This window comes from Abramis brama (genome assembly GCF_963993115.1).
Source record: "Abramis brama genome assembly, chromosome: 25".
NCBI classification, from domain to species: Eukaryota; Metazoa; Chordata; class Actinopteri; order Cypriniformes; family Leuciscidae; genus Abramis; species Abramis brama.
The window spans coordinates 12,737,636-12,762,667 of record NC_139987.1 but is presented as its reverse complement, the minus strand read 5'-3'; the positions used below and the strand labels follow the sequence as shown (position 1 = coordinate 12,762,667).

Genomic DNA, 25,032 nt, shown 5'->3' with positions numbered 1-25,032 from the left:
CCTTAAAAGTGCATTTTGTCAAATGTGTTTTCTCTCCGTTTTTCTTCCGGTCCCCCATCACTCTGTTGCTGACACCTATGTGTCCCCAAAGCCCAATTTGAAAACTCCTGCCCGAGAAAACACCCTAACAGCTGTGCAGAAACACATTTAAAAACACTGCAGAATTTTGCACAAAGAGGTACTACTCACATTTTCTTCAGACAATATTCAGTTCATACATAGAAACCCACTCAAAGATAAAGTAAACTGGATGTATTCCCCGCATGATGCACACTGTGAAACCATCAGTGTAAATAAGCCCCGATATCCCACTAACTTTTTGGATGAGGCCCCCACACAGTCTCTCATCCTCTCTCAATCCTTTATTCCTGCAATTAAATTGAGAACCGAGTTTTCAACTGAGGGCCTATGAAGCCATCCCAAAGTAAATCTAACTTTCTCGCCATCCCCCGTCTCGTGTGCATTCAAACATGTGATTAGGTATAACAGCAGGGATTCAATTCTAACAACGTTATGCTTTTAATTCTTTGTTTGTAACAGTGTCGTAAAAGCATTCAGACTCACCGCAGGAGCATTTAATTCATTAAAAAGAGATAAGAACCTCTAGCATACCCATACCATAGTGTTAACAAAAGTACTCGACACAACTGAGCTACTTCACTACTTTTTTAAACCCGCTGACCACATTCACGTCACGTTCGCAAATGATATCTACAACCACAGCTATATATTCAAGCATGCATTGATGTATTCAGTCCATACTTATGTGCTCGAAGTCATAACCGTGTGCTTGCATGCTTGTATGAATACATACGAGAGCATCCACTGAAGTATATAGCTGCAGGCCTTGGCAAGAGAGTCATCAGGGCTGGTTAAAATGGGTTTTGCCTTGGCTTTGTGGAAACCTTTGAGGAGTTCAGTCCAGACCTGTAAATTTCAGATCTATAACATTTGCATTGACCCAGGAGTCCACAGCTATGGGCCTAGAAAACTATAGCTCCCACAGTCAAAAGTCAAACAATCCAGCAAATAAACCGTATCATCAATTTTAGATGAGAAAATCTGCAGGGGCTTTATCAAGGATGCTGCCTACAGTAAAGATTCAGCAACATTTTGTAAAAACAAACTTATGTTTACTGCACAGACATGAAGTTAAACTCATGTACTCAGCCCTTAAAAAAGACCCTGCAATCCCGACCTAACCCAGTCAGTGCTGTCAAATTTTAAAGGTCCACACCCGACCCAAACCAAAATTGCTCCCACTTTTTGCATTTCCATCCTGTCCTATTTCTATGAAGTAGTCACAGAAACGCAACAATATTTTTCTGAAATATTTAATAAATACTACAGACCCTTTCCAAAAAAGTAGAATATCATGGAAGAGTTTATTTATTTCCATAATTCCATTCAAAACGTTAAACTTCCATAGATTATAGATTCAGGGCCCACAACTTAAACGATTTCAAGTATTTAGTTGTTTATTTGTACATAATTTGGGCTTCCAGCTCATAAAACCCACGAAAACAGGATTTCAAAAAATTTGAATATTACATGAAATTACACAGTAATTACACAGTGATACCATGGTCATTGAACCAGGTTTTGGTTCTTTTGGCAGTGTGGGCAGGTGCAAATCCTGCTGGAAAATGAAGGAAGCATGAAGTGCTCTGAAAATGTCCTGGTAGACGGCTGCGTTGAGTGATGAGAGCAAATTTTGCATCTCATTTGGAAACCAAGGTCCCAGAGTCTGGAGGAAGAATGGAGAGGCACACAATCCAAGATGCTTGAAGTCCAGTGTGAAGTTTCCACAGTCTGTGTTGGTTTGGGGAGCCATGTCATCGGCTGGTGTTGGTCCACTGCGCTGTCCACTCAACGCAGCCGTCTACCAGGACATTTTCAGAGCACTTCATGCTTCCTTCAGCAGACAAGCTTTATGGAGATGCTGACTTCATTTTCCAGCAGGATTTGCACCTGCCCACACTGCCAAAAGAACCAAAACCTGGTTCAATGACCATGGTATCACTGTGTAATTACTGTGTGATTTCATGTAATATTCTAATTTTTTGAAATCCTGTTTTCGTGGGTTTTATGAGCTGGAAGGCCAAATTATGTACAAATAAACAACTAAATACTTGAAATCGTTTAAGTTGTGGGCCCTGAATCTATAATCTATGGAAGTTTAACATTTTGAATGGAATTATGGAAATAAATAAACTTATTCTAGTTTTTTGGAAAGGGTCTGTATTTATATTATATTATATTATATATGAACCAACCAACGAATGAACCAACAACCAACCAACCAACAGCAGACCTCTAATTCACATAAAACTCAAATGTATATAAGCCTACAAACATGCACCGAAAGCCATAAACATATTTTTCCGTGCATCTTTGAATATACAAATGGTCATAATAAGAATTCAATCCCAGCAAATGCTCTCGCTGTTGCCACATCCTCCCCTTTCACACACACGCACACTCTTTCACTGCATAGATAGAGTCTTGCCGCACACTGATAAAAAGCCATGCATATTATCCCGATATGAAGCTTTCATAAACAGAGGCAGATTGCATTTGTGCATCTGTGGAATCTAACGGGAAGCTGCTCTGATATGATAAGGTTACAGAACCCACAGGTCTGCCTCCACCCTCACCATAAACAGATTAGGACCATCACATCAAACTGACAAGAACGAGAGAGAGAAAAGGTGGGAAGCACAATAAGATTCCCACAGAGGCCAAATGGAGATGAGTGATGAATGGTTGTGATAGTTGAAACCCCCACAATCCTTCAACTTCACAGTATTTTCAAACAAATCAGCCCTTTCAACCTCAAGCACTTCAGTAAAGTAGGTCATTGCTGATGTGTCATGACATCAAACCATTTAATATGATTTTCTTATTGAAATCTTTGTGTGTATTTGTGCTGTAGGACAGAGGTGAGAGTGCAGGGGCAGACACTGAGAGCCCATAAGGGTTAATAATTCAAGAGAGCAGAGCAGATGGGCCACTGACCAGGACTTGAACTAGCAGATCAGACAATCATCATTTGCTTTGCATGTTCACAATAGTCAAATAATACATGGTTAAACACTTCATTCTGACAGTGAAACTATGAGAGCAGCCTCATTCTGCTCGTATGAATTTGACACACTTTGTAAGAGGATGTTTTACCACCGAAACGCTCCTCACAATAAATAACATCACACGAATGATATCTCTCTAAAGAAATGTGACAGAAACATGGATTTAGATGTTGTTTACTAAAGGTTCCTAAACCTTTCCATGACTGGACTTGTAATTGCTTGGATCTGTAATTGCTAATACATAATGATTGCAATGCCATTTATATTATACAACAGTGGTCAAATATTGAAGCTTGAGAACTTTCAAATTATATGAAAATGGTTCACTCCTGTTTTATAGTACACTTTCAAGGACCTTTACAGGGCCCTATATTATTTAACGATCTAAGCACATGGTCTAAAGTGGTCTGGCAAGTGCACTTAGGGCGTGTCCGAATCCACTTTTGCTAGTTTAACGATGGGAAAAATGGTCAGTGTGCCAGGCGCATGTTCTAAAAGGGTTGTCCCAATTCTCTTAATGAGTAATGGATGTGTTTTGGGATTTGGATCTCCCATTCCCTTTAAATGCCATGGCAGATTCGCTATTTACATGACGGAATTTGATAGTGGAAAGACCGAACTCCAGAGGGCAAACGGAACTGCTCATGTGCAAGGTTAAAGTGCGCAAGCAGACCATCTACGGGACAAGCCGGATTCCACCATATCTTTATGTACACAATAATAATCTTTTACATTGTAATCCTTTTCATTTTAATATTTGGCATGTTTGTGTGCTCCTGTGCATCTCTGTGTGTTTAATAAGCAGAGTGTACGCACGTTGTGGACCCCGCCTAAAGGCGCACATTACTAACACGCTCTTTAAATAACAAATTAAATATTGCGCAGTCTATTTCTGTTGCCTCAAAATACGCGCCAACAATGCACCAGAACACACCTCGTTATCAGACCAGCAAGCCCATGGGCGCACAAATGGGCGCAAAATGCATTTGCTTTTTAAACAATGTGGCGCAAGACGTGAAAATGATAACTGCGTCGGACTGAAACTAGCAAAAAACACTTGCATCGCGTTGTGCCGGGTGTATGATAGGGCCCTAAAAGTGACTATATACATTTACACTAACAAAAAAAAATGTTCTTTTGAACTTTCAATTAATCAAAGAACCCTGAAAAAATTATCACGGTTTCCACAACAGAACTGTTTTCAACATTGATAATAATAAGACAAATCAGCACATTTAAAACGATTTCTGAAGGATCATGTGACACTGAAGACTGAAGTAATGATGCTGAAAATTCAGCATTCATCACAGTAAAATAAATACATTTGAAAATATATTAAAATAAAAAACAGAGGGTTTATGCTGTCTTCACGTGCTATCGGAATTATCGTACTAGTTTCCTAGTTAAAAAAATCGGACATGAACTTAAGTCAAAATTTGAATCCGATGAATTTTTCATCCATTTTCCTTCCATTGTGTACATCACGTTATGATTAATAAAGTTTAAGTGCCTGAGCTTGACCTAACCATGGAAAGTCCTCAAATGACAACAAAAGCATATTCATATTTTAAAAATGGTAGAGTTTGAAAAAGTACAGTACTGCATAACAGGAATGAAACAAATAAACATTCAGATATTAACAAAAATTAAGATAAACGGCCCCAATACAATGCCACTGAGCAACATGTTTTGAAGTGAGACAGGAAAGAGCTCTTGTGCCGCAAGAGAGCTGATGGGTTAGTATAACAAAAAGTTGGTGAGTAATGATCTCACTGTATTCAGATCCAAAATTTTTGTTGCAAGAAAAGTTTCTTTCTGCTCTCTCAGTGTTTATTCTTTGAGCGCTACCCTGTTCTTTCAATATTTCTGTTGATTCCCAAGGTTAAACGCTGGCAGGTTTGTTGAACTCGCATCTGCAGATAAGCCATTATTGTATTCTTTTGTATGGAGTCCAAATGAATAGTGCAACTCAACATGTTTATGGATTCTATTCCTGAACGTCCTGATTAATTAATGTTGGGTTCTCTTGTTTCTAAGTTTTGTATTTGTTTTCAAATACTTGCAAAGTATTAAACATTTGCTTGTGAGTTGTATGATTTTCTGAACTGTACAATACAAACAAACAACTTTTTGTTTGTTAAAGCAAAAACATCAAACAATAAAACAACAACACTACAGAAACAGAAAATAAAGAAAACATCAAAAGAAGCCTAAGAGTAAAATCTTCAAACCCAGTCGCTCTACAAACTCAATCAATCAAACCCGCCAAAAATTAATGATGTGGCCTGGAGAAAGATGTTCATGTAGAGGACAGACTGGGAATTTAATGTGTAGTGAAATATGTTCAAAATATCTGCTCTTTTGTCTTTATGTAAGTTCACAGTGTACAGTGTAGGTGATTCTCATATTTATCTAAAACAAAGTTAAGATTTTATCAATGCAGCAATAAGAACGTTTGAGTAAGAAAGTAAGAACAGTACGTTTTCAGCCTGTTTCCTTCTCCCTTTTTCTTTCTCTTTACAGTAATTAAGAAGCATGTCAAAATGCTGTCTTAAACATCCCTTTTTCACCTCAAGAACTGTATATAAAAAAGTACATAATTAAGTATGACACTGACCAATGAAATATGATAAGGTGACATGATCTATGATATAAGTAAAATAATTTTCTCATACAAATGACAGCATATTAATCTAATTATATATATATATATATATATATATATATATATATATATATATATATATATATATATATATATATATATATATATAAATGACAATTGAATTATTATAAAAATAACAACGGAGTCAATTATTCAGCATACTACAGCTACCACACCTTAAAACAAGATGTTGTATTTCAAGACATTTGTCAGGTTTTTTGTCCTTTAAATGCTCGTAATTTCTTACGCAACTAATTCCAAGACTCCGTTGCTAATTAATTTTTAAGCTAGTAACTGAGACTCAAGCCACTGTCATGATATTGAGCTGACAACTTGATGATGAACTCAGAGTCTCTTTTATTAAACATACGCAGTTGTCGAACTCACAGTCGTCTCTCTATGACCCCGCCCCGGTTGCCCAGCAACCCTGGACCCTGCAGCTAATAGTCAATCACAAACTTGTACACATATCACCACGTCTCCCCTCTACTGCCTCATCATTATTATTATTTCCTGGAACAAAGAAAGAGGCAGATTATTTATTAAATAATTACGTAAGATATATAGAACAATATCAACTGTTTACCACAGCCAATCTCTTTTACATAACCTGTCAATAAACAGAACATGTTATAGCATTCATTAATTTGCATTTTCCTCTTGTACTACATGCTATAAGAATTAGCATGCAAGGAAACTATGCAGCATGGTAGTTGTTATCACCTAGCCCAACACATAATCCTGAAACTTTGCAGGCTGTTTTACTTCTCTACCAGCAAGGGTTCTTTTGCAGGTGGGTGTGCGTGTGTGTGGTGTGATGGGAGGTGAGGTGAGGTACTAGACCCATTGTGGTTAAATCAGTCTCAAGAGAGGATCCATCAGTTAATTCACTGTATCCATGTACAATCTGTCTGTCGGGTGATTCAGGTGTTTCTGGCATCTCAGGAACTCTCTGAATGTGTCTCCGGTTCCGATGAGAGATTGTACCTTCCTTTGTTTGTACAATGTATGACCTGGGATCAGGAGCTTTTCTGACGACCGTTGCCGATGTTTTCCGTCCTTTTTCTCCATCCAACTTGACTTTCACGCTTTGTCCTGGATGCAAGTCGGGTAAACTATGTGCAGAGTAGCGTCGGTTGTAGAAGTACTGGTAAGCCTGCTTGGCTTGTTTATCCTTCCTTCTGACTTGTTCATAATCAACTGAACTTGGTAACAGTTTCTTTTGCAGCATCGGAACTGTTGTTCTGATCTGGCGTCCGATCATAAGTTGAGCTGGGCTCAGTCCAGTAGCACTGATAGGTGTAGAACGATAGATCATAAGAGCTAGCTGTGGATCTGGCTGTCTGAGCATCTGCTTTGCAATAGCAACACTCCTTTCGGCGGCACCATTAGTCTGCGGATAATGAGGGCTGGAAGTAGTGTGAGTGAAGTTGTGAGTGAGTGAGAAGTCGTTTTAAACTCTGCAAACTCAGTGGCCGTGAACTGAGTAGCATTGTCTGTCACAAGTTCATATGGGATCCCCCATCAAACAAACATGTTTTTCAGATGTGTAATTACCTGCTGGTTTGTGATGGCTTGTAGTTGAACAATCTCAATATCACGAAAATAATAGTCCACGACTATTAGGTATTTCTTGCCATTTAGTTCACAGATGTCAGACGCAATTTTTTGCCATGGATCGCTGGAAAGGGATGTAACCATCAGAGGCTCTCTCTTTTGTGTGAGCTTGTTGACTTGGCAAAACTCACACGTCTTGACTATTTTTGAGATGTTCTTGCCAATACCAGGCCACCATACGGACATATTAGCTCTTTCCCTACATTTAAGGGCTGTTTACACCTGGCCACTTCATGCGTTTTCTCAGATCGGATAGCTATCCGATTGTGAAAAGACCAGGTGTAAATGCCCTCCGAAACGCATTCGAGACGGATTTGAATCCGATCGCTTAAACCACTTCAGGAGGTGGTCTGGGCCGCATTCCAGACGAAACTGGACAAGTGTAAATGCATCTGGTTGTTGAAACCACATATGTAAATTGTACTCCTCCCAAAAATGCTAAAAAAATAAATGTGTGAGAGCGTGTTATAGGCTATATGTAATGTTATAGCCAGATATGATGACGCTACTGGAACACGCATCGCCGCAGATGAGAAGCTGAGCATCTATTCATTTAGCCAACGTGCAAACTATCGCAAATAAAAGTGAAAGTAAGTCGCAGACGCTTAACACACAATCATCATCATTAAAAGTAAAGAAACGAAATGATCTTACCAGGGCTGTTGCCGCTCTCTCTTATTGCGGTCTTTGATTTAGAAATTTTAGCTGATGATCAATAAAATGCAGCTCTGTTGCTTTCAGTGACGTGCACTCCATTAAATCTGCATATAGCGCGGGAATTGAAGATCGGATTTAAATCCGTTTCGCAAAAACACATTTATATGACCAGGTGTAAATGGAATCGTTTTGATAAATCAGATAGCTATCCGATCTGAGAAAACGCATGAAGTGGTCAGGTGTAAACAGTCCCTTAGTAAGACATCAGCTTCACATCAAGCTAGTACATCAGCTTCACACATGCCATCAAGGGTCATGTCTCTGTGAACCTGGAATCACTATCTGTCCTTGTACAACAAAAGTCCACCAACTTCAGAGAGATGAGCTCTGACAGTGTGAAACTCATGGAGTGAGTGTGACAGTTGAGACCTCTGACTGAGCCAGCCTTGGTGAATGTACTTACAAACTGACTGAAGATCTAAATCATCGTGCGTGGCTTACCTAATGGCATTTAACCTGTATTAACTTTTAGCCATAGTAGACAGTACTGCCTGTACAAACGCCTTGACGTCATCCTCTGTGTCAGACTCGCCCTGATGTGTCAACGGGTTTCGTGACAGAGTGTCGGCCACCACGAGCTGTTTGCCTGGCACATGCACTGCTTTGACATTAAATTTCATCAGGCGCATTAGTAGTCGTTGACATCTTACGGGAGCTTTGTCAATATCATATGTGTTTATCAAGGGCACAAGAGGCTTATGGTCAGTCTGAAGTTCAAATTTGTCCATACCTTGTAGGTATCATGAGAACCACTCACATCCCCACACTCCAGCCAGGCACTCCTTCTCGATTTGTGAGTAGCGGCGCTCTGTCTCTGTTAATGTCAATGTCCTTGAACAGAAAGCGATGGGACGTAGTCCGTTCTCATGCTCCTGCAGCAGGGCAGCTCTGCTTGCGTCCACACTGACCACTGTGGTTCTGTTGGCATCATAGAATGTTAGTGCTGGTGCTGTAGTCAACAAGCTTTTGACCTTATTGAACGCCTGTGTCCAGCCTCACCCCAGACCCATTCCGTGTCACTTTTCAGTAGCTCAGTCATCGGATGAAGAATTGACGAAAGAGCAGGGACGAATTTGCCCAGGTAATAAATCATCCCTAATACCTGTTGCAGTTCAGTCAGATTCTTAGGGCTGGGAAGCTCAGTTATGGCCCTCACTTTATTTGTTTAAGAGCGGATTACATCCTTTCCGATGACATGTCATACAAAGTACTGAATCTCAGATTTTCCGAAGTGACACTTATCTTTATTCAACTTTAGACCAGATTCTCTGCCGAACACCAGTATATCGTCCATCACAGCTACAGTGCCGGCATAGTCTTTAAGAAGAGTGCTCTTTTCTCTCTGAAATACCTCCATAGCCGAAGTGATTGCGAAGGGTAGTCTCTGAAAACAGAAGCGGCCCACGGGGGTGATGAAGGTGGGGAGTTTCCTGCAGCTTGTGTCCAATGGTATCTGCCAAAACCCACTAGAAGCGTCCAATGTTGAGAATACACATGCACCGGACAGTTGTGGTGCGATGTCCTCAAGAGTGGGCAGAATAAATCTCTCACGCTTTACTGCTTCGTTTAATTTCTTAAGGTCAACGCAAATTCTCACTTTACTGTTCTTCTTCACCACCAGCACCATTGGAGCACGCCGTCTGTTGCTTCTGTGACTTCTGTTATGATCCCTGACCTGAGCAAACGCTGCAGCTCCTCTTCCACTTTTGGCAGTAACGGAAAAGGAACTCGATGAGGGGTAGAAAGGCTGTATGGTTTGGCATCATGTCTGAGCTCAATTTTGATTGGTTCACAATTTAAAAGTCCAAAGTCTCCAAAAACATCATCCTCATCCACTCGGCTAAGGAGAACATTAGTATATGGACCTTTAACGACATATGTCCAAAAACTGACTTTTTGTCCCTTTTGTTCTGTATAGGCTAATAATCTGCCGATACAGTCCAGTTTGCCACCTGGACTCCTGATGTCTGCCACTGTTTTACAGTTTTTTACGATTGCTATGACAGATTTTTCAATACTTTTAACAATTTTCCAAAACTCTTAACACAGTTAGCACTACATCCGTCTGTGTAAGCTATACTATTAACACATTTCTTGTTGCTTTAACACAAAATGCATACAATTAACACAAATTTAAAATGCTTGAACTTCTTTTACACACAAGCTCAAACAAGACCAAAACAATGGATTTTTACTGCCAAATTTACCAATGCTTTAACACTGTATGTCAGAACAGATAACACCATGTTCTGAACCTAACCTTACAGGCTAAAGTCAAGGTAAACAGTTGTTTATATTGTGAATTGAAACACAAATATATCCCCTGTATTTTATTATATTCTTACTGAGAAACAGCTGATTGAATAATAATTAGAAGATGACTCTTTTTTTCCCTCTTTTTTTATTCTTCTGGTGCTTTTTCTGTTCGTATATTTTGTATTTTCACATTACTCCATTGCTAGTGAGAAACAGCTGGTTGAAGTTATGCAAATATGGGACAATGTGGCATTCCACCATTCCCGTCTAGTCACAGCCTGGTTTGACGCCCATCAGAGGATGATGTCCGTTTTCCTTGCCCCTTACTTCCCTTTCCTCAACCCCATTGAGGAGTTTTCTCAGCCTGGAGATGTAAGGTTTTTGACCATAGTCCACAGGACCAAATGTCCCTCCTGTATGCAGAAGATGCTGCATACCAAGACATCACAGCTGAACACTACCAGGGGTGGATAAGGCATGCTACTGTAAAAGATTCTTCCCAAGATGCCTTGCCAGGAAAGATATCAGGTGTGATGTGGATGAGAACATGTGGACAAATGCAGAAGACCGCACAGATTAGAAGATGGCCTTTTCTGTTTGTATATTTTATATTTTCACATACAGTAATACTGTAAATGGCAGCTATATTGCATATTTTTGTTATCTTGCAGAAATGTCCTGTTGGAAATAAAGCCGTTACTGCAGCAATTCTGTCTCTGTCTTCTTTTTTCATAAACCATACATTCTATAAACTCTAAGAAGAGTAATTTATTTTGTTGTACTGAATTTCTGCTGCAAAAAAACAACAACAAAATGCATGCATTTACATTACAAACAAAACAAAAATGTAGAGAGACTTCCAAAGAAACTGCAGTGCAAAACACAATCTATGATCAATACAATATACTGTCTGTTGTATAAGGGCAGACCTGACACATATAAAATAATGCAGTTTCTGTAATTCCACCTGATGTTAGTGTTTTTATGACATTGTGCTATGATTCACTAAATGTTCCTGGTGGAAGAGAACATGTGTTAATGTTTTGGTAGACATGGTGTATTGTGTTAGTGTATTATTGTATTTTGGAAAATTAGTGTTGGAGTTTAGTTTACAATGTGTGATTTTGAGCATTAACCGTTTTGCCAATTGTGTGTTGTAGGTGTGTTGGTGCGTTAAGAGTTTAGGAAATTTGTTAAAAGTATTGAAAAATCTGTCATAGCAAATCATAGCAAAAAAAACTGTAATAAGTTGTGGGCGACTAGGTAGGCTCAAAAATGTTTGCTCAGACATAACTGTGATATCAGCACCAGTATCGATCTTGAACTTTACTGTAGTGCCATTCATTGGAAGGTTCACATGCCACTCATCCTCGTTAGTGCTATCAGTTTGATTCGACTTCGTGTCGTTCACTGGTCACTTCTTTAACAATCTTTGTTTTACAAGCAATCTCGAAATTACCTGTTTTATTACACTTACGGCATCGTTTCCCTCGGGCGGGACAAGCCCCTAGGTCATGTACACGTGCACATCTTGAACAGGCCACATTGCTACCATCTTCTCTTTGTTTCATGTCTGAATTCCTGTACTGTATCCTGTGTGTTTCTTGAATTGTTTTGTGCGCTTAAACTTGTGCCCCACTTCACATTGATCACATGCACTTCGTATATCAGCACTTTGCATTTTAATCAGTTCTGACTGACGAGCGATCTGTATGGCCTTCTTGAGCATCAAATCTGGCTCTAGCTGCAGCTTCTCAGACACGTCGCTATCCGCTATTCCAATCATACGATACGATCGCGAATCTGCTCATCTTTAGTGGCCCCAAAATCACAAATCTCATACAGACTCCTGACAAATGCTTCCACGCTTTCACCACTTGGTGATTTCTTTTATGAAAACAAGCGCGGTCATGAATCAAATTGCGTTTGGGCACGAAATGTTCATCGAACTTTAGTACTGATTTTCATCCTCAGCAGAAAATGTAAATGTGCTGAATTTAGGTTCTGCCTGTTTGCCCATTGCATACAGTAATGAATTCACCTGCACATCACCTTCCTTCCACATCTTCCTTGTCGAGTTTCGTTGCAATCCTGAACCGCGTGAAGCGCTGCCTCCATGCCGGCCAACTTGCTGGCTGTACGAAATCAAAGGATTCAGGATCGTTAAACTTTGACATTTTCCTTCCGTTCTCCTTCACTGATCAGAGGAGTGCGTGAGGAATGCATCTTTTAATTCTGACACTATGTCATGATATTGAGCTGACAACTTGATGATGAACTCAGAGTCTCTTTTATTTAACATACGCAGTTGTCGAATATGCCGTTATTTCACCACAGGGTGTCAGTGTTCATCTAAACTAGTGACCGCGACGCTGAAGTGTATGAGAACAGCTGAATGACGGTACGAACCACGAACATTGATTTATTTGGATTAAATATTTTAATCATTCTGTGTCATTTGTAAATGTCAGTCTTTTCACTTTTTACATGTTTATGCCCAAAATGCTATAACATTCAAAGTAGTTGACTGTCATTCTCGTCTACACTGTGCGCGTTATTGATTAAATAGCCCAGCCTATTTAACATCGTTACAAGCACCTCGCGAGCATTCATTCATTCAACCATTTTAAAAGACTGGAATAAACACCAGCGCACACAAGCAATCCTTTTAATAGTCAATTTCATTTGAAAATGTAAACCCAACAGGTATGAAATGTCAGAAAGAGAAAAAAAAACTGTTAATGAGAAGATGAGCATATAGGACTGCTGCAGCTTAGTGGATAAATATATTTAGCCTATTTATTATTCAGAATGCACAGTTGGAAAGAAAATATATTTATAGGAACATTTCAGCAGGCTCAAGATAATTAATACAGAGATCATTATTCATTGTTTTAATCAATTGGCAGCCATAAAACACAGTGATAATATGCATTCTCATGCATGTAGGTGCGCTGAACGCTATAACCAGAAACTCACGATATGTACTAACTAGAACGCGGAAGTAGTTGTGCATGTAGTCCATTGCAACTTTAGAACGTTTGTCAAACAATCAAATTCAAGCATTCAACAGCCCCGTAGTATATAGCCTACATACATACAGTGAGGAAAATAAGTATTTGAACACCATGATATTTTGCAAGTTCTCCCACTTGGAAATCATGGAGGGGTCTGAAATTGTCATCGTAGGTGCATGTCCACTGTGAGAGACATAATCTAAAAAAAAAAATCCAGAAATCACAATATATGATTTTTTAACTATTTATTTGTATGATACAGCTGCAAATAAGTATTTGAACACCTGTCTATCAGCTAGAATTCTGACCCTCAAAGACCTGTTAGTCTGCCTTTAAAATGTCCACCTCCACTTCATTTATTATCCTAAATTAGATGCACCTGTTTGAGGTCGTTAGCTGCATAAAGACACCTGTCCACCCCATACAATCAGTAAGAATCCAACTACTAACATGGCCAAGACCAAAGAGCTGTCCAAAGACACTAGAGACAAAATTGTACACCTCCACAAGGCTGGAAAGGGCTACGGGGAAATTGCCAAGCAGCTTGGTGAAAAAAGGTCCACTGTTGGAGCAATCATTAGAAAATGGAAGAAGCTAAACATGACTGTCAATCTCCCTCGGACTGGGGCTCCATGCAAGATCTCACCTCATGGGGTCTCAATGATCCTAAGAAAGGTGAGAAATCAGCCCAGAACTACACGGGAGGAGCTGGTCAATGACCTGAAAAGAGCTGGGACCACCGTTTCCAAGGTTACTGTTGGTAATGCACTAAGACGTCATGGTTTGAAATCATGCATGGCACGGAAGGTTCCCCTGCTTAAACCAGCACATGTCAAGACCCGTCTTAAGTTTGCCAATGACCATTTGGATGATCCAGAGGAGTCATGGGAGAAAGTCATGTGGTCAGATGAGACCAAAATAGAACTTTTTGGTCATAATTCCACTAAACGTGTTTGGAGGAAGAAGAATGATGAGTACCATCCCAAGAACACCATCCCTACTGTGAAGCATGGGGGTGGTAGCATCATGCTTTGGGGGTGTTTTTCTGCACATGGGACAGGGCGACTGCACTGTATTAAGGAGAGGATGACCGGGGCCATGTATTGCGAGATTTTGGGGAACAACCTCCTTCCCTCAGTTAGAGCATTGAAGATGGGTCGAGGCTGGGTCTTCCAACATGACAATGACCCGAAGCACACAGCCAGGATAACCAAGGAGTGGCTCTGTAAGAAGCATATCAAGGTTCTGGCGTGGCCTAGCCAGTCTCCAGACCTAAACCCAATAGAGAATCTTTGGAGGGAGCTCAAACTCCGTGTTTCTCAGCGACAGCCCAGAAACCTGACTGATCTAGAGAAGATCTGTGTGGAGGAGTGGGCCAAAATCCCTCCTGCAGTGTGTGCAAACCTGGTGAAAAACTACAGGAAACGTTTGACCTCTGTAATTGCAAACAAAGGCTATTGTACCAAATATTAACATTGATTTTCTCAGGTGTTCAAATACTTATTTGCAGCTGTATCATACAAATAAATAGTTAAAAAATCATACATTGTGATTGCTGGATTTTTTTTTTTTAGATTATGTCTCTCACAGTGGACATGCACCTACGATGACAATTTCAGACCCCTCCATGATTTCTAAGTGGGAGAACTTGCAAAATAGCAGGGTGTTCAAATACTTATTTTCCTCACTGTACATATATTCAATTTTCAATCGTGTGACAGAAGCTCAGCTTTTCCAGTAATACACTGCTTTTTCTTGCAATTAACAGTGTATTTTAATTGCATTTAAATTCATGTAGATACATATTTAGTTAAATACTATGGTTTATTACTACTGTATGCTTTATAAATCAGTGTTTTCTTGTTTAATTATCTCTTTTTGTTGTAAATGAACTTTCAAGTTTAAAACTGTTCCATTAACTGAGATCCTCATTATTTTTGTGCCAGACCGCTAAATATTAACATAAAAACTTCAATGTAGTTAGAAACATTTGGTAATTATCTTGTGTATCCGACTTTTTTTTAAAACTTGATAGTTGAACTACTATAAATAATGAGTAGCTTGGCTAAGTACAGTTTCAAATGAGCTTCCCCAACACTGCTGTCTTGCCTTGAGTTAAAATGCGGGCTGAACAACAAACACTTGCTATGTACGCCAAGAAAGTCCTTCATCAGCAACATACACAAAATGCTTCAATCCAGTTCCTTGAAAATAAAATGTCTGTCCTCGACTATTAAAACAGGAAAACATACTGTAAGCAGGCCGAAAGACAGGCGGCTCTGAAAAGAGTGCGAGGAAACCGTTTATATGTGCAGTGACTAATGACCAGACTGATTTCAGAGAGAGAGAAACACACACTGGCAGCCCGTCTCCTCAACGCCTTTCTGCCAAACACTAAATGCAGGAAAGACTGAAGGCTGAATATGGGCTCATTATGTTTCGGTTTCAAAAAAAGATTCTTCTGCGCACAAACAACCCGACTTCTCTGCCATCTGTTGCGGTGGGAGACTGGAAGAGGCGCTCTCTCTCCCAGCAGAGTGAATGAAAGGCAAAACAGGCCGCTGATTAAAAACGGGCTGCGCTAACGTGGACAATCAATAGCAGGAAGACCAGTCAAGGTCAAAAGTGTCATCATTTAGATAGTGAACAGAGCAAGACGGACACAGCTAAAGAGAATGTGAAAAAAATGTCAAAAATGTTTGGATTTTTTACATTTTGCTGACATTTTACGACAATTAAACTATGTAAATGAAGACAGCTTCAAAATAAGCAATTTCACGTTCAAATTTAATTTCCTTTTATTGTAGTGTAAAAAATATGCCATTTGAAATAAAACAGTTGATACAAATATGACGAGAGAAAAAAAAATTACATGCCAGAGTAAAAAGGGCTAATATTTATACAAAAGATTGAGGTTGTACGATTTTTTTTAATGTTTTTGAAAGAAGTATCTACCAAGCACGTTTATATGATAATAAAAAAAATACAGTAAAAACAGTAATATTGTAAAATATTATTGATTTAAAATAAATGTTTTCTGTTTTAATACAATTTAAAATAAAATTTATTATTTATTATTTCTGAGATGGCAAAACGAAATTATCAGTGTTGAAAACAGTTGTGCTGCTTAATATTTGTGGAAACGGTGATACATTTTTTTTCCAGGATTCTTTGATGAATAGAAACTAACAAGATGAATAGAATGTTAAAAACGCATCCTTACTGACCTTTAATGTACTTTATGTAGTGTATGTGTATAATATAAATGGTTTATTTAAACAACAAAAAATACATTTTTCTGTTTGCAGGTCTCAAAGATGACCTACCATAATACAATTTATGCAGATGAATTCTGCAAATCATTTAACAAAATGAAAGAGAGTTATGGGGTGGTGAGCCTTGCACCCATTACATTAGATTATTGACCAGGGCATGAAGGTGGCACAATAATTCAGCACTTTTCTTTGAGTCACACACACAAGCCCAGGGTCAGACCTGAAGGCTTAAAATAGCACCGCAACTTTAATTACAATTTGCAAATGAGGGCCGGGGTGAAAGGTCTAGAAATGGCTTTAATACAGTGCTCTGATTGTCTGAAATTCAGCACAAGGGCACATGGGAATGTGAGGAGGAGATGTTCTGACTCCTTTACATTTCATCTTTCTGTGCATTGATCTCTCGCCCTCCTGACCTGTTTTTCCCTGTTTATCCATCTATTCTCAAGCTCTTTGTAGATGTTTTGTTCATTCAGATGTAGGGTGGAGGTGGTACGACCAAACTTCGGTTAAATTACGACCAAAATATCACGGTTATAGTATATATTATGATGTAGTTATTTTCATATAGGAAATTAATGGGGAAATTTGATAAATATATTAAATAACCATACATGATTATCTATTGAGTTTACATAATCTATCTACTGAATTACATAATTCAAAAATATGTCATTTGATTATTTTCTAATTTATCTTATTTTTAACTTGATTGACACAAACTAATTGAAACAGATCAATAGGATCAATAACTGATTAATGGTAGATAGAAAAATTCTAAATAAAATAAAAAATCACTAAAACCAAAAATCCTTTTAAATGCAATAAGAGAATTTAGGCATCATTAACAATACGAAAAATGTTAATTTTGAGATTTTATTTTGAGATTTGCTAAATATTACATCTAACAAAGTTACTTATAGTCCTACTGACTTATAAGTAACTTTGCAACATGTCAACTTATTCAAACCCTAACACTAATGATAGTTAGGAGACAAGTAGATGCACTGTTGCTTATAGTCAACAGAATGTGTTAAAGGGACCATCAAAATAAAGTGAAACTGAAAATTGTTCCTTTATGAATGGTTTAGTACTGTCATTAATGTCTAAAAGCTTTTTTAGAACTGGAAACTCACCTATTATTCCAATAAAGCACTTTTGAATTCAGCTTAATTGAACTGAATCAAATTAAGCTGAACGGAACCCAATCAAATTAATTATAAAGTGCTAATCAAAAGAGAAGAAAGCAAACCTGCCTCAGGAATCATAAAAAAAAAAAAAAATCCTCATGAGTGTTACTCTGAGCTTTGATATCCCACATGCCGTGTTATGATGACCCGCGGAGCATTAGGCAGCTCTCTAAGAGTAAACCATACAATCCCTTTAATTAGTTGTGGATCTCAGGCTGGGCTGCGAGCCGTTGTTGATTGTTTTGGTGTCAGTGTTGGCTGTGAGATTTGATAGGACTCAGTGGAGAGGCTCAATTAATCCGACTGTCAGCTCAGAGAGCAGCCAATCAGCAACCAGACAACAATGTAACACTTCAACAGACCACTAACAAAGGAAAAAAGAAGACAGTGGATAAAGGGAAGGGATTAAAGACACAAACACATGTCCACACACTTGAAACTTGTCGACCATCTTACACCAGGAGAAAGAATGGAAGAACATATTTCTGTTATAAAATGACCATTTATAAATGTTAACCAATGTTTCATGCAACAAAAAGTTTAGTTTTTCATTAACATTTGCCACTCGATCATAACCTTAAATTAATCAGGGGTGCATTTATTTGTGCAACGACGTAACTTGCTGCTTAACCACTGTAGTATGATCCTTCATTAAACTAACTAACTATTTAGTCACGACTGTTTCCTAAAATGGTTGGTTCAAAAATAGAGGACTGTTGTCAACTTCTGCTAATTAATCACAATTCATGTCAGATTATTATAGCTCATGTGCACGAACAATAGAAAGCCATCTTAAAAAAAACAACAACAAAATACATTAACGCATTATGTAATTGGCATACACTTTACTCCTGTATAAGTGTGGTTCATTTAGTAAGCCGTTTTTCAATAAAGTAATCTTTGCGATGCTTCTGTAACGAACATGGCATTTGAGCACTATTTCACAATTTTTTTACCTGTTGTTTTGATTCAATTTGGTGTTTGATTCATCACAGGTTCCCTCTTATGTCATACAGTACTCCAGTGTTCCATTAATCATTTATGCATGTGCGCTCGCTTCATAAATGGTGCCGTTTATTGACACGCTAATGAAATGTATGTATATTTGAATTGGAATTAAAATTATAGAATTTAACGCAAGTTAACTTGCCTTTTTTATTCAAGAGCATGACCTATGTCCACATATGATCTATGTTGAATGTGTCTATGTGTGACACTAACAATAAATTATGCTTCTAACCACAGGTTGAGATCTGTAGTCCCAACCACACAACAGAAAACCCATTGAAACACATTGAAACGTTGAACAACGTGACCATTTGCTAACAATAGAACTTGCGACCATAGTTGGCTAACGATGCTTTGGGAAACACTTCCTAGGCTGTTTGTGCTACTTCATCTTTAAAGAAGATGGAAGTATTACCTTTAATCTGTTTTCACCGGTGGACTTGAGTGAATCTTTCAGCACCTCATGATCTGATCGAAAACTGATTCAAAAAAGCTTAAAATGCATCCTTTAATTCTGTGAGCGAGTCTGCATGTGTGTACAGTAAATGATGAGAGAGTGAAAAAGGCAGAGATGAAGCAGAAGAGGGGAATCTCCTCTCAGCTTGTGTGTAAATCTCAGGCATCATGGTGGCCCTTTGCTCTACATCTCTCTCTCACCCTTAAAAAGTTCAATTTTCAGCCTGACTGGAAACACAAGCCCTGTCAGACAAGGCAATCTGTTCACCTGTTAAAGTACAAAGCACCTCTCAAATACGGCTTTATTTCTCACATCAATAATTGATTAAAGACAAAACCCCGGCATGCCACCCTTGATGAGAGATAAGGTCTGTCTCCTAAGTGGAGGTTTTCAGCACTATAGTGTGGAGAGCAAGTAGGTGACAGAGCCGGCGCTTCCCCCCTGCGAGGCTCCCTGGGTGTTGACGACTTTGAGTAAAAGCCCTCAGTGTGATAAGTGAAGCCCCTGTGGGGCAGAGCACAGTCGATGAGCTCCTACAGAGTCTTAGCTCACAGCCGGGACTGCTCTGTCATACTGCTAACACCTTCTGCCATCTCAGAGAATCAATAAGCTCTAGAGAAGAGTGACTCAGGGACTCAGTTCCAAACCTACCTCTAATGCTGCATTCAATTCAACTTATCTTTAAGAAAATAAAATGCATTAATGAGGTCAAGTTTCCACATTTCATGATTATTAAATCTGTTCGGAGAGTGTAAAATACGATAAATGCTAAATATTGATTAGCATTGTTTTTTTACACACCATTTTTAGACCACAGAACAAGTATATAGTTCTAAGTCAGATAAATCAACTATAGGAAAATCTCGCATTCGACAAAACACAAACCAGCATTGCATGCATCCTTACTGGATAAAGCCATCCCAGAATGCATCGGGACAAGCTCAGAGGAGAATATTTATCCAAGATGGTATTGAAAAATGCAAATTACAAGTATACATTTTGTGAGTACTTAAGAGTGTCAATAGAAAATAAATTAAAATGTCACTGTCACCAAACATTCCTTGCTGAAAAACTTCCATTTCATGCTGACTTTTTTGCACAAAAAAAATTGCACAAACACTGGAAAAGGATGAAACATTCTAGTGTGCATGTGTCAAGCTATAATGAAATATACTATGCATGTGCACTCGGCTGTACGCATATGCTAAGTGTTCAAGTCAAAGCTGAAGTTGACTTAGTTAGACCAGCTGACTGCTGAACTAAATCCGCTAAATTCCAGCTTTGCCTGGTTTAAACCAACTAAGACCAGCAGTATTTGTGTGTGATTGTATGTTTTGCGCTTGTTACACTGTCAAGTCGTTTAGCAACACGCTAGTATCATGCATTGCTTAGTGTGTACGTGATTGACATTTACACAGTTTTTGCATTGCCCACAAAAAGAACTTTAACTAAATAACACAATACACACATATACTAACATACATCTCACCTGCAGATGTCTGCATTTATATTAACGCATTTGCTATGCATTATTTTCTGGGGCCGGTTACAGAAGGATTTGACTGAATCAGAAAGCTAGCATACCAGCAGTTCTCCATGCTCTCATTCTCAGTAGAAAGTGCTCATCTTGCAGTGGATCTCAGCTTTATTAAAAGCTTCTTTGATGGGCAGTGTGTTAGCAGACAACAGACCAGAAAAAAGCCCACACTGCGTGATTCTGACGGGTCTTATGAGCTGTCTCTTCCAAACTTCCTCTAACCCCCCGCCAGTCTCCCTGGCCCCAAACAACACTTCAGAGGCGGAGGCGGACCCTTTGGGATTCAATTAGAACCAGTTAAGTGAGATGTGCTGGACTGCAACAGCATGTCTAATGGTTTGAACTCGAAAACATCAAAATATCTTCCAATTAGATTTCATAAATAAGCACAAATGCACTGGAGCAAATTAGAGACAGCACACAAATACTCAAACAGTGCAAGCTTGAGGTACTTGAGCCACAGCTGGAAAACATGTTTATGAGACTGCACTTCTGGATTCAAACCACCAAGACTCCTTAAAATCTCATAAACATTAACACTTGAAAGTTAAAATATCCACATAAACATCTAAAATTCGGTTTGGTCTGCTGAGTAAGGGTGTAAATGCAGTAAAGCCTGGGGAAGATTTAAACCAAGATTAAAGCTGAGAATCTATCCTCCCACCCTTGTGTTTACTCAGCTGAAAGATGAATGATTACAAGCCATCTAGTTCATCTCACAGGGGCTGAGCAGCACTTTTGGTGCTGTGTAATAATAGATGAACCCAGCAGTGGTATAACTTACTGGTTAAAGAGCTGGGCTAGAAACCAAAAGTTTACTACAACCTTTTGGGTTCAAATCTGGCAACATATGACATCCATTTACAATAAACAAAATAAAAAAAACTCATCATTATTGTTTATGTAATATTAATGTATTAATATTATTAAAAATATATCATTTTTAAAGTACAGGTAAATGTACATAGTACATTAACTGCATATGGCTAATAATACATAATTGTGTGGTACAAAAAATACAAATAAAAAAATCATTATTTTTTTTAATTATTATTATTATTATTATTAATGATAATAATAACCTGAATAAACAATTCTGCCACCAAAAAGTATATTATTAAGTATTTAAGTATATAAAATTAGTATATTAATACAATAATAAACAATTATTAATATTATTATAAACAATTGTTTATATCATTGGCACCAAAATTATATTATAACTAATAAATGTTGCTGTTGTTATAAATTCACACCAAAAAGCATAGGTAAAAGAACACAGTACATTACCTGTATAATATGCGTACAATTGGTCAGTACTACAAAAAGAGTGGTCACTTTATCTCTATTTATTGGCTTTGAACATGGCTCATCCAATCAGAAATTAGAAGGCTAAAATATAGCCTGAAATATAAATCTCTCTCTTTCCGCAGTCCACCTGTGATCAAATAACCAAAGACATTAATAATAATGCCATTTGTAAAATTTGTAATTAAATAGACCATCCCATGCAAATACGTAGCTTAAACTGCTTTTGAAAAAAGCTTTTGTAAGGATAAAATGTTCTGGTCTCAGTCCTATACAATATGTTTTTGACCCATCCCAGATTGTAAGTGTATCATAAATCCACTGACAAGTACACTGTTTGAACTAATGTGCTTTTGTTAGCTAACACTCCTGCAGAGCCCCGGCCCCCAGGGGCCCATGCGGACCACTATAAGTCTGTTCTGTTTCTTTGAGTTGAGTAAGCTTGCTAAGCTCAGTCAGCTGTTTCTGACTTTGTAGCTAAACTTTTAATGGGGCCGGTGAGTGTATATGTTTTGATTTACTTACGCTGCTTATTTTCCTTTCACGACCATGCTGACCTCTCATTGTCCTTCTTTGGATTTACAAAAGCACTTCAAGACATCATCATTGAAAGTCCATCTTTTGGGCTGTCATATTAATAAAGTTCATCAAACTTATGGAATGATGGGGCTAAGCCCAAAGTATACTTCGGCCGTCTGCGTTCCGCAACAGTCTGAGGACCCAATTTTTGTGTCCATGCAGAAGGTGCGCGTACAATGCCGCATGCACAAGGTGAATGTTGAGACAGAAGAGTCCAATAGGTGGCAATACGCAGTTGTGATGTATTGTGCAGTCGTCGAAGAAGAATAAGCATATCATTCTCCATCGTTTTTGCTTTGCTTCTTCTAAACTTTGCATGAAATCTATCCTTCCAAACAAATTACCTATAAATGACACTACTTAGTGCTGCCCTCTGACGTCTTGTAGAGATTATAGAAAACGAAGGTACTGCGCATGTGTCAAACTCACCCATCCACGCTCATCCGTGGTTGACTATACTTTAAAATCTATGTGAGACGGAGTAGAACACAGAAAATGAAGTATACCTGGGCTTTTAGTCCAGATTGTGCACTTCATTACATCTTAAACCAGGGGTCCACTGGCCACTAGCCAGGCTATGTTTTTCATTGGGAGCCAGTTGAATAGTTTATATCAGGGGTGCCCAATCCTGTTCCTGGAGATCTACCTACCAGCAGAGTTAAGATCCAACCCTGATCCAACCCTGTCTGAAAATATCAAGTGCCCCTGAAGATCTTAATTAGCTGCTTTAGTTGTGTTTGAACAGGGGTGGAGCTGAACTCTGAAAGGTAGAACTCCAGGAACAGGATTGGCCAATAGATTGAATAATAATAAATAAATGTGACCCTGGACCACAAAACCAGTAATTTTTTTGAAATTGAGATTTATACATAATTTGAAAACTGAATAAATAAGATTTCCATTGATGTGTGGTTTGTTAGGATATGACAATATTTGGCCGAGATACAACTATTTGAAAATCTGAAATCTGAGGGTACAAAAAAATCGAAACATTGAGGAAAAACGCCTTTAAAGTTGTTCATTCATGTTCGCGATTGTGCTGCATTCACTCACAAAAATAAATGTTTTATATATTTACGGTAGGAAATTTACAAAATATCTTCATGGAACATGATATTTACTTAATATCCTAATGATTTTTTGCCATAAATGAAAAATCGATCATTTTGACCCATACAATGTATTGGTTGGCTATTGCCAAAAATACACCCGTGCGACTTCTGACTGGTTTTGTGATCCAGGGTCACAAATAAATAAATAAAACAACCCTGATTGTTGTATACACAGTAGTTAAAGATGCATGGACATAGTTTAATTTCAAGTCACAAAGTAGACATTTCTAAAACTAGCTTGTTGTTGTCCCCTATGCTACAGTTGTGAATTTACATTTGTGTTTTAGGCCTGTAATAAGACAGGAGGAAAAATATGTAAAAGAATATGTGGGAAAATATGTTAGGAATAATTGGCCACGGACCACTGAATTATTGAAAATGAATGCACACCTCGAGGTGTACTGTGGCCACGGTTGGAAAACAAAAAAACACCTTAGAACATCTGTCAGGCCATTAGAATGAAGTATTCAACAGTGAAGTGATAAAATAACCTTACAAATATTTTTTATTTATACTGTATGCAGGGAGAATTCTGAGAATATAAATCTTTATTCATCTAAACAAAACACGCAGGAGATCACAAGAGCAAATATACAATACTGTGATACAACAATAAATTGTACAATAAGTCACGTTAGTATTTTCATTAAAAATGCAGACATTAATGAAAATCACACTTGGTGTCAAAGAGAACTGACAATGAGTAATTGAAACACTGGGCTTAAAGGGATAGTTCACCCAAAAATGAAAATGCTGTCATCATTTACTCTTCCTCAAGTTGTTCCAAACCTGTATGACTTACCTTCTTCTGCTAAACACAAAAGAAGATATTTAGAAGAAGGTTGGTAATTAAACAGTTGCTGGTCCCCATTGACTTCCATAGTATTTTTTTTTTCCTACTATGGAAGTCAATGGGGTCCATCAGTCGTTTGGTTACTGACTTTCTTCATAATATCTTCTTTTGTGTTCAGCAGAAGAAAGAAAGTCATACAGGTTTGGAACAACTTGAGGAAGAGTAAATGATGACAGCATTTTCATTTTTGGGTGAACTATCCCTTTAAATAGGGGATTATGTATTATTTTATTTTAATACTGTGAAGCTGCTTTGATACAATCTGTATTGTGAAAAGCGCTATACAAATATACTTGATTTGATTTGATTTGAAATACAAAGGGCAAACAAAATAAACTTAAAGGGACACCAG

General features: G+C 38.2%; 1 protein-coding gene across 1 annotated transcript in view; it reads right to left on the bottom strand.

The window, feature by feature from the left end:
• Window positions 1–25,032, bottom strand: part of gbe1a (glucan (1,4-alpha-), branching enzyme 1a) — a 151,805-nt gene that overhangs the window by 65,682 nt on the left and 61,091 nt on the right. The window lies entirely within an intron of this gene.